Source organism: Balaenoptera ricei, chromosome 4, assembly GCF_028023285.1.
Source record: "Balaenoptera ricei isolate mBalRic1 chromosome 4, mBalRic1.hap2, whole genome shotgun sequence".
Lineage (NCBI taxonomy): Eukaryota > Metazoa > Chordata > Mammalia > Artiodactyla > Balaenopteridae > Balaenoptera > Balaenoptera ricei.
This window is the reverse complement of record NC_082642.1, coordinates 108,003,056-108,014,680: the sequence shown is the minus strand read 5'-3', so window position 1 is coordinate 108,014,680 and position 11,625 is coordinate 108,003,056.

Here is an 11,625-nt window from a genome sequence, read left to right as displayed (position 1 = left end):
ATATATCTTAATGGTATTGTGTGGCCATCACTTATGCTGTCTGTCCTGGTGATAATCAATCTGAATTGGGAATGGGCCAGCTTTCTTATCATTATTAACAGATTCCTTAATTAGCGTGGAGCTGCGGTCAATACTGGCATTCACATTTTTTAAAGAACACTTTCAAAACTTTATTCCTAGTTTTACTTTAAACACTTAACAGAATCAAGATGAGTTCTGTAACTCATCTACCTTCCTAAAGTAAAAATGGGAAAACAATCATGGAATATAGTCTCATTGTTTCAATTTGTTTCTTTCTCTTTCATCTCTCAATAATGACTCCCTTCCTCACTAAGTAGCTCTATTACATTTACCACTCTATTCTAAAATTGTCCTTTTGTTCTTGTGAATTGTTTAATTCATTATGAGAGAAGCACAGTCATTTATGAGCCTTCATTATATTATTTTCAGTATGTTGGAAGTGTAAGTGGCATCTTTTGTTCTTTTCCATCTGCAACACATACGCCATCACTCTTTCATGCCTGAAATGCATTTTCTAAAGTATGACTTTATTAGAATATATGCTAAGCTTTAAAATAATCTCCCAAATAAAGCTAAACAAATAACTATATAAAGCTGCCAGTTGTAATTTTAGTGAGTTTAATTTTTTTTGAGAATTTATTTCTTTCCACTAAACAAAATAAAATTCAAATTCAAATACAATTGTCTCTAAATGCATAAGGCACTACACTGATTACTACAGGAGACACAAAGATGATTAACACTCAGTTTTTGCCCTCAGAAGAGCTAAGATCCATTCTAATGGGAAGGACAAACCCAGTACAAAATAAACAGAAGCCCAGACTTTTTCAAGTCAAATGAGACAGATGACAGATCTGTTTAAGGAAATTCAGTAGAACTAAGGGGAATCAGGAAAGGTTTTATAAAAGGGGTGTCCTCTGAGATACACTTTAAAGTAGGTGTGGCAGAGAATGCTAGCTGCTTACCTAAACCAATGTTCTTACTTTTCCGGACACACATCTAGCCTACAAGTCCAACCTCCCTTGCAATTCAGTTATATGACTGAGTTCTAGGAATTATGAAGAGGACCACATGCCAAACATCTGATTAGCCAGTGAGGAGAGCAAGAAATAAAACTGTACTGTGTTAATCAATGGTAATTTTGAATTTTTTGTTACAACAGCTAGCATTAATTACTTAAAAATATTCACTATCTCTATCAAATGAGAACAACTTAAAATTTGAGTTCTTTAATCTTCAGCGTGTTATGTTTAGCTTTCTGAGGTTTTTCTTCTTTTGGGTTATTTTTTCAGTTCTTTCCTTGTTCATATCTTTCATTTTTTTTTTTTTTTTTTTTTCCTCCTGACAATATTCCCTGGGGAAAAGTCTTCAGGTTCTACACATGTGTGCTTCAATCTATTTTGTTCATTAACCACTGTCCTGTTTGAATTACATAGGCCTTCCATATCCCAAACATCTCCCCAGTTCCAAATTCGGGTTTTATAAATTATAGTACATGTAATTCCAGTCTGGTCTTAAAACTTTCACAATTTCTTGAAATTTGCAAACTCTTCATAATTATCAGAAGAATTTTAGTTTTAAAATATGTTTTTCATTTTTTTTCTACTTATCTTTCTTTTAGTAGCTTTAATAATACACTATGTGAAAATAGTAGTGAAAGTAGAACTGCTTGTCAGAGGAATATAGGAGAGAAAATGAACCTCACATGGATTTCTTTTGTGAGTACACATAAATTCAAGCAGTTTTTCTGTTGAGCTATTCATTTGAAGGGGTGATAAAAATTACACAAAAACAAAAGCTGAGAAACAAAGCAAAAAAGAAATCTTACAGGAACTTTGGTCCACATGTCCTTAATTCTCATTTGCCCTATCTTTGTCCATAAGAATATGGTAACTCATGCAAAGCTGAATTAGAATCCTCTTAATGTACACATACAATATAAACATTAAGATTTAAAAATGTAATACTGCTAGCATTCTAATTTCAATTACCCAAGGTACAGTACAAAGCAATTTAAGCTTTCAGTGATAACTCCATATACTTTTTAAAAAAATTTATTTATTTATTTATTTTGGCTGCGCCAGGTCTTAGTTGCAGCACTCGGGATCGTCGTTGCGGAATGCTTAGTTGCAGCATGCGTGATCTTTAGTTGCGGTATGCATGTGGGTTCTAGTTCCCTGACCAGGGTTAGAACCCCAGCCCCTTGCATTGGGAGCACAGAGTCTTACCCACTGAACCACCAGGGAAGTCCCAAACTCCATCTACTTTGAATAACAGCAAACCTCGAGTTACTAAACAACCTAAAAACCAAAGATGTAGCTGTAATGCAAATAAAATATTGATAGTTCCTATACTGAAGGCATGTCCAGAGTGATGTGATAGCTCAGAGGAAGGCACATTGGAGGATAATCTATTAGGTTGCACAGTAGCTTTCCAGACAGAAAGAGAAGAAAATCTGTCTAGGTCTGGAGTATAAAAAAGAATGGTTTTCTCTGGATATATGCCTAGGAGTGGGATTGCTGGGTCGTATGGTATCTCTATTTTTAGTTTTTTAAGGAACCTCCATACTGTTCTCCATAGTGGCTGTATCAATTTACATTCCCACCAACAGTGTAGGAGGGTTCCCTTTTCTCCACACTCTCTCCAGCATTTATTGTTTGTAGAATTTTTGATGATGGCCATTCTGACTGGCGTGAGGTGATACCTCATTGTAGTTTTGATTTGCACTTCTCTAATAATTAGTGATGTTGAGCACCTTTTCATGTGTTTGTTGGCCATCTGTATGTCTTCTGTGGAGAAATGTCTACTTAGGTCTTCTGTCCATTTTTTGATTGGGTTGTTTGTTTTTTTGATATTGAGCTGCATGAGCTGTTTGTATATTTTGGAAATTAATCCTTTGTCAGTTTCTTCATTTGCAAATATTTTCTCCCATTCTGAGGGTTATCTTTTCATGTTGTTTATGGTTTCCTTTGCTGTGCATATGACCCAGCAATCCCACTCCTAGGCATATATCTGGAGAAAACCATAATTCAAAAGGATGCATGCACCCCAATGTTCATTGCAGCACTATTTATAATACAATAGCCAGGGCATGGAAGCAACCTAAGTGTCCATCGACAGATGAATGAATAAAGAAGATGTGGTACATACATGCAATGGAATATTACTCAGTCATAAAAAGAAACGAAATTGAATTATTTGTAGTGAGGTGGATGGACCCAGAGTCTGTCACAGAGTGAAGTGAAAGTCAGAAAGAGAAAAACAAATATCGTAAAATATCACTTATATGTGGAATCTAGAAAAATGGTACAGATGAACCTATTTGCAAAGCAGAAATAGAATCACAGCTGTAGAGCACAAAACTTATGATTACCAAGGGGGGAAGGGGAGGTGGGAAGAATTGGGATATTGGGACTGACATATATACACTACTATGTGTAAAATAGATAACTAATGAGAACCTACTGCCTAGCACAGGGAACTCTACTCAGTGCTCTGCAGTGATCTAAATGGGAAGGAAATTTTAAAAAGAGGGGATATATGTATACATATGACTGATTCACTTTGCTATACAGCAAGAAACTAACATAACATTGTAAAGCAACTATCCTCCAATAAAATTAAAACAAACAAAGAAACAAACAAACCGTAGAACCTGAAAAGAAAGGGATGGTTGTTAGGAAAATAGACAAAAAGACTAACTATGGTCAGAATCAGGGCCCATATGAAGTATCAGGAAATGAGGAGACAAATTACATAGATGGTAAATTGTAGGACAGTGTAAACCTATGCAAATATGAGCAATGGTGAAAAAGTCTGTAGAAGACTGTTGCCTCTGCATCTCATGGTATAGGTGAAGTTGCCAAAAGTCAGAAGGGCAGTTAGGAAGAAAAGGTGGACATACAGTGGAACAGAAAAAGAGCAAAGTAGAACTCATGAAGGCAGACTAGAACCAACAGGCACAAACTGAAATGCATGTCTGTTTCCCACTGCCTCCAACCATGATGGTATAGCTGACCTGTAGGTGAAGCTGGAGACCCACACCATGGAGCTGCATACTCAGCTGGCCCAGGACTTAGAGAAACTGTAGGAGATCAAATGGGAGCTGGAGCGGCTGTGAACCCCCAGCTGCGGCCTCCAGCCAAGCAGGAGAGCCAGCTCATCAACAGCGGGAGCAATCTGCACCAGCACCCGGTGCCCTTCACCGACCTTCGGAGTAGAATGGCTGTTGCTTCACTTCTGCCCTACAAATCTCATGCATATTTCTCTTGTGGCCAACCATAAACCCAAAACCATAATGAGAAAGAGATTCTAGGAATATAGTTCCAACTTAACTACGTTGATACAGCACAGAACCACCACATGCTCCTCAAAGGGTCAGCTGAACGCATATTTTTATGGAGACCGCACATACACTTCAGCTGAGCACACATTCTTACCTTGATGTTTCTTCTGCCCATTCTGTTTCCCAGACAATCACAGGTTTCACCCGGAAGCATTGCTTCAGCAAATCAACTGTGCAAGAACTCTGTTTTGGTCTCTACTTCTAGATAACCCAACCTAAAGCAGGCCCCATCATGCTAATGAGTTGTGACTGTATTTCATAGGTAACAGGGAGATGTTGATGGCTATTTTTTTAATTGAAGGTAAGCTAATTAGAAAGGTGACACAAGGTAATTACTGAACAAAGATGCCAAAGGTTTTAAGGTACACTGAAAGAAAAAATACCACTAATTAAACTATAAAACAATGCTTACTGATCACTTTATTACTTTATAGTTGTTGAAAGAGCTATTTTTAGAATTAAACATTGATTTTTATTAGTTATAACTGTCGTGCATACGTTTAGAAAGGATATTACAATGGAAAGAAAATGGTTAAGGTATTTTCAAAACTTCTTCATAAGAAGAATGTATTCATATGAAATGCTGAGTCATTTTCAACTCAGAGTGGTCAGTATCTGTGATTTTACATTCTAAATCTTCCTCTGTTCCATCAAGAATGTTGGTAATACAACATTTCTTAAAGAACTGATGAAGAACTGAAAGCTATTAGTGCTTGAAAGTTAGGTGTGCAGTCATATAAAGCTAGACTACTTTTGACTTTCTCTTTAGGAATGTTGTTCTACCATTATTCTAGGTTTGTTTGTTTGTTTTTAAGTCGCTGACATTCATGCAGGTTATGATACTGGGACACTTGATGTTTGGGTGAAGACACTAATAACCTCATCATGACTGCCATCTGGCTGACAGTGATTGTAAGAAGTATTCTAATTTCAAAGAAATTTAAATATGAAAAATTGTGTACTTAGAATCAATAAACTATGGTGAGTGAAGAGGAATTGAAAGAGGATAGATAATAATTAGGAAAATTGGCTACATGGCATCTGTGTTGGTCAAGGAAAAAGATGACAAGAACCTATACTAAAACATTAACACTAGATATATGAGACAGAATTCGAGTTGCATTTAGGAAGCAAAACTAGTATGGATAGTTAAAATAATAAAATCCTAAACAAAGATACTCTCTTGATACATTTTATATTAAAGGATCTAGAGACTATTAAAGGTTATTTTATACCGAATAACACAAATTTACAAACCTCTATGTATATAAAGACTGAAGCTCATAATCATAAATTTGAAGAAATTTTTATGATTTCACAGTTCTCAACAAATTTGTAGATGTATAGATTCATTTGAATCTGTTGCCAATATTAGGGTATTATTAGGGTACGCAAAAAGAGTAACTCCCACCCAGTTGATTTCCATTTGTTAATTAGACGTTGATATTGGACTTCAGCTTCTGGCTATGCTACTATCTACGAAGAGCTTAAGGAGTCTTGTTTTAGAACAATACACTCATGAAATATGATAATAACACTTAACAGTGCAATACAAAATTGTTTTTCTATTCAGTTATTGATTTAGATTTATTCTCTTCCACTTCATGATTATATAGACAAATTGTACCTTGAAATATTAAAAAATATTATTTTTTCTCATGAAAGAATCCTTAATCGAACTAGGTTATGATGACACAGAGTTATGAGGCAGTCATTGCAAAGATTTTGATAACACTGAGTAAATACTCGTGTTAGTGTGCTAAGAGAGAGAATTTAGAATATAACACTGAAATGTAATTATAATAAGGTACAATGGCATAAACATTTTAAAAGAAAATAAACAAAGTATTAACCATGAAAAAAATATTATTTTTTCTGGCTATGCATTTTAGTGGGTTAAAGAAAACATCTTATTTGCATTAATAATATCTCCAGATATGCATATATGTCTAATGTCAATTACCAAGCATATCCCTGACATTGGTTATTTTAATATTTTACAATAATTAAATGCAACCTTTAAAAGTTAAAAAAGACATTGATTGACATAGTATTATACTTCAAAGCAGATCATTTGACAAAAACATAATTTTATTAGCAGTATCTATTACTAAGACAATTTTTAAAAAATTACTTGTAATTTTATTTTGTACCCTGCTTCACCACATATTTTAATATAAAATATAATTCTTTGAAGAAACTGCATGATCAAAATTTGAAACACAAAACTTATCGCTGGTTAATATATTGGGATGATGAATTCAAGTCTCTCATCAACCCCTCATATCATTTGTGATTGCATCCTCCAGGTGAGCCAAGTAGATATTCACAATATTAAACAAAAAATAAAGCTGAATATAGCCTCATATTTGGAATTGCCAGTTCTTGCAGATATCTTTCATATAGTTTTAAAAATAAACTGTAAAGAATCTGTTAAGAATCAATTTCCAACTGTCATCACATGTGTCTGTCATGCATATATTTAAGTGTTTTTTAAGTTATCACAGAAAATTTCAAATATACATAAAAGAAGAGAGAATAGTGTAATAAACTTCTGTATACTCATCGTCCAGCTCCAACAATTATCAACATTTAGCCATTCATATTTTAATATAATATGACAGTTTCTACTATAACTATTATTAACTACCACCACCACCATTTGAAGACTACTACTATGTGCTAATGTTTCAGTGAAAGTTCTTGGTTGTAAGCAGTAGAAAAAAGCTGGCTAATTTAAGTGGAAAAGATTATTTAATAAAAATAAAATAATCTATGGAAGGATCAAAAAATTCTTGAAGATAAAACATTCAGGAATGCTGCAGAAAGTCACAGTGAAGCTTCCTTAATTACCACTGGAAATTAAATGTAGCATCTACCTTTACCATAACCCTTACTTAATAAATTCGACATAGACCTTTATTTTATAAGCCTCTAGCTTCAGTGATGTGATTAGCAATATCCAGTACACATGCCTGTGCATAGCTTCAAGGGAGATGAGGAAAACTGGTAGCTGGCTTCTGTGGTGGGAAGTATTCTAAGAATAACAAAATAGGACATTTCTCAAATGTAGACAAACAAAATACTATATGATATCAATTATATGTGGAATCTAAAAAATAAAACAAATGTATATAGCAAAACAGAAGCAGACTCACAAATATAGAAAACAAACTAGTGGTTTACCAGTGGGGATAGGGTGGGGGAAGGGGCAAGATAGGGGTATGGGATTAAGAGCACTGAACTAATTTTGAACTGAAAGAGATTATTTACAAAAGCCATCTACTGCAATCAAATTCATCATCTTACAATAAGACAGTGAAGACCAGGGAGAATCTTCAAGTGACTTATCCAAAGTTCTACCACCAGCAACCTCAGACAACCTTTGTAGCAGATCAGACTATCTGGTAGGATTGTGATATATGATGGTGCTTCTAATCAGGTATGCAGCCTTATTGATTGTGGGGAAACTGGCATCCCCAAATTCAGAGTCCATCTTCAGTATTAAATTATTTTGGAATACTCAGGGTACCAGAACTGTAAATGATAGACATAAAATGTCTAAAACAAACAAACAGACAATCAAAACTCCACACAAAGAGAAAGAAATGGTAATGGAACTTAGAGATTGACAAGCAGCAAAACATTCATCTATTCCGAAGGAAGAACATTTGATTTGTTGCTGCATTTGCTTGAAATCAATCTCAGACACTAAGGCTGAAAGAAAAATTCAGTAAAGAATCAGAACAATTTAATGAAGTTCATATATTTGAAATCATGTCAGGGGCTTTTCACATTGTACTGTTCATACCTTTTAGTGTATATTGACAGCAAGTCTGTATGGGAATGTTGGCGGCTAGAGGAGTACATAGAGATTCAGATAAAAAATTATCTGAAAATGGAGCTGGAGGAACCAGGCTCCCTGACTTCAGACTATACTGCAAAGCCACAGTAATTAAGACAATATGGTACTGGCACAAAAACAGAAATATAGATCAATGGAACAGGATAGAAAGCCCAGAGATAAACCCACGCACCTATGGTCACCTTATCTTTGATAAAGGAGGCAAGAATATACAATGGAGAAAAGACAGCCTCTTCAATAAGTGGTGCTGGGAAAACTGGACAGCTACATGTAAAAGAATGAAATTAGAACACTCCCTAACTCCATATGCAAAAATAAACTCAAAATAGATTAAAGACCTAAATGTAAGAATAGACACTATAAAACTCTTAGATGAAAACATAGGCAGAACACTCTTTGACACAAATCACAGCACCATCTTTTTTGACTCACTTCCTAGGGTAATGAAAATTAAAACAAAAATAAACAAATGGGACCTAATGAAACTTAAAAGCTTTTGCACAGCAAAGGAAACCATAAACAAGACAAAAAGACAACCCTCAGAATGGGAGAAAATATTTGCAAACGAAGCAACTGACAAAGGATTAATCTCCAAAATTTACAAGCAGCTCATGCAGCTCAATATCAAAAAAACAAACAACCCAATCAAAAAATGGGCAGAAGACCTAAATAGACATTTCTCCAGTGAAGACAAACAGGTGGCCAACAAACACATGAAAAGATTCTCAACATCACTAATTATTAGAGAAAAACAAATGAAAATTACAGTGAGGTATCACCTCACATTGGTCAGAATGGCCATCACCAAAAAATCTACAAACAATAAATGCTGGAGAGAGCGTGGAGAAAAGGGAAACCTCATACACTTTTGGCGATATAAATTGATACAGCCACTATGGAAAACAGTATGGAGGTTCCTGAAGAAACTAAAAATAGAACTACCATATGACCCAACAATCCCATTACTAGGCACATACCCAGGGAAAACCATAATTCAAAAGAACACACACATCCCAAAGTTCATAGCAGCACTATTTACAATAGCCAGGACATGGAAGCAACCTAAATGTCAATTGACAGAGCAATGGATAAAAAAGATGTGGTATATATATACAGTGGAATATTACTCAGCCATAAAAAGGGATGAAATTGGGTCATTTGTAGAAACGTGGATGGACCCAGAGAGTGTCATACATAGTGAAGTAAGTCAGAAAGGAAAAAGCAAATATCGTATAATAACGCATATATGTGGCATCTAGAAAAATGGTATAGATGATCTTATATGCAAAGTAAAAATAGAGACACAGACATAGAGAACAAATTTATGGATACCAAGGAGGAAAGGGGTGGGGTGGGAGGAATTGGGAGACTGGGATTGACACATATACATTATTGATACTATGTATAAAATAGACAACTGATGGGAACATACTGAATACCACAGGGAACTGTACCTAATGCACTGTGGTAACCTAAATAGGAGGGCAGTCCAAAAGGGAGGGGATATCTGTATGTGTATGGCTGATTCATTTTGTTGTGCAGTGGAGGCTAACACAACATTGTAAAGCAACCATACTCCAATAAAAATTAATAAAAAAATCATCTGAGGAGATTTTTTGACCCTAAGAAATTTCCATTATCGAAAGTATATGTACAAAGACTATCTTTTCACATGTTCTTGCAGGAACTATGACTGCATGAGGTGAAATAAAGTTAAGAATAATTGTTTATTGTAAGTATCTTTTTTCTATGGTACAAATGAACTTATCTGCAAAATAGAAATAGAGTCACAGGTGTAGAAAACAATCTTATGGTTACTGGGGGGGGGGGGATAAATTGGGAGATTTGGATTGACATATACACACTACTATATATAAAATAGATAACTAATAAGGACCTACTGTATAGCACAGGGAACTCTACTCAATACTCTGTAATGACCTATATGGGAAAAGAATCTAAAAAAAGAGTTGATATATGTGTATATGTAACTCATTCACTTTGCTGTACAGCAGAAAGTAACACAACATCGTAAATCAACTATACTGCAATAAAATTTTTTTTAAAGTATCTTTTTTCTTATTACTTACAAAATTGTTAAAGTCATGTTGTTATATACTTATAATTTTTACACTTATCAAGTGACTTGCCTAGGAGGGAATATTCCTAAAAATGGAATTTTGAAGAAATGCATTAAACTTTTGGCTCCATCATATCCTCTAGAGTTATACAAAATTACAGTGTGATAGTTGCATACGAAAATGTCCATTCTCCCACACATAACTGCATTAACATTTTCCAGTATAATAATTTAGAATGAGTTTTAAAGTAATATTTCTTTGATTTCTCTTGAGGTAACATATTTTATAATTTATCTAATGTTATTCATTTGAATTGCCTGTTGACCACCTTTCCCATTTTTCTACTGGTGTGCTCGCATGTTTTGGTTTTTTTTTATAAAATGAAGATTTATATTTAATCTCTCTCAGCTCTATGATTTTTTAAATCTGATGGTACAAAGCTACAGTTACTGCAAAGAAACATTATATAAATATTTTTTATTATTGTCTAAGAACATTCTATGTATCAAGAAATATAATCTTTTGGTATATATTGCATCATTTTCCTATTTGTCTATTTTATGTTTCTTTGTTTATATACTTTAATTTGGTGTGAAGATGTTTTAAACACATGGTCAATTCTAACACTTTCTCATTAGAGATTCAGTCATTAATCTTACAAATGAAAAAAGTTATCCCTACCTCTTAGGTTATATAAATAGCCACTCATAATTTCTTCATATTTCATGAGTTAATTTCTTCATTGAAAATTATAGTTTTTATAGAATTCACTTTTATTTCAATTATATATTTGTGTGTATAAACTGTATGTATATTTACAGTTTCCCAAGTAGTTGGCCATTTTTCTCTCCATCATCTAAATGGTATAATATTTTCTATTTGACCTATTTTATTTTATGTTCTCTTTTCTCTCTTCTTGTTCATCTTTTAGATTGATCACATATTACTATTATCAAAAATTCCATTTTTTAAACTTTCTATTAAGTTGTTAAGTATGCATTCTTTTCCTGGGTTCCCTAAATATTACAACAAGCATCCTTGACTTATTACAATCTAATTACTTCTTATAAATAATTACTTCTTTAATAATGCTAATATTTGTTTTTAAAGAATTATGCAACAGGTTGCCTTTGAAGAAGTTAGATAACTTTTGAGCATCCAGCCTGCTGAATGTCTGTTTTGTTTTGTTTAGTTTTGTTTTATATTTTTTTAAAATAGTGTATGTCCATAAATTATAGAGCAGATTAAAAGATAGATTTTTTCTCCATGAAGAAAATATTTACCTATTAAAATCTGGAAATGCATAAAACTAT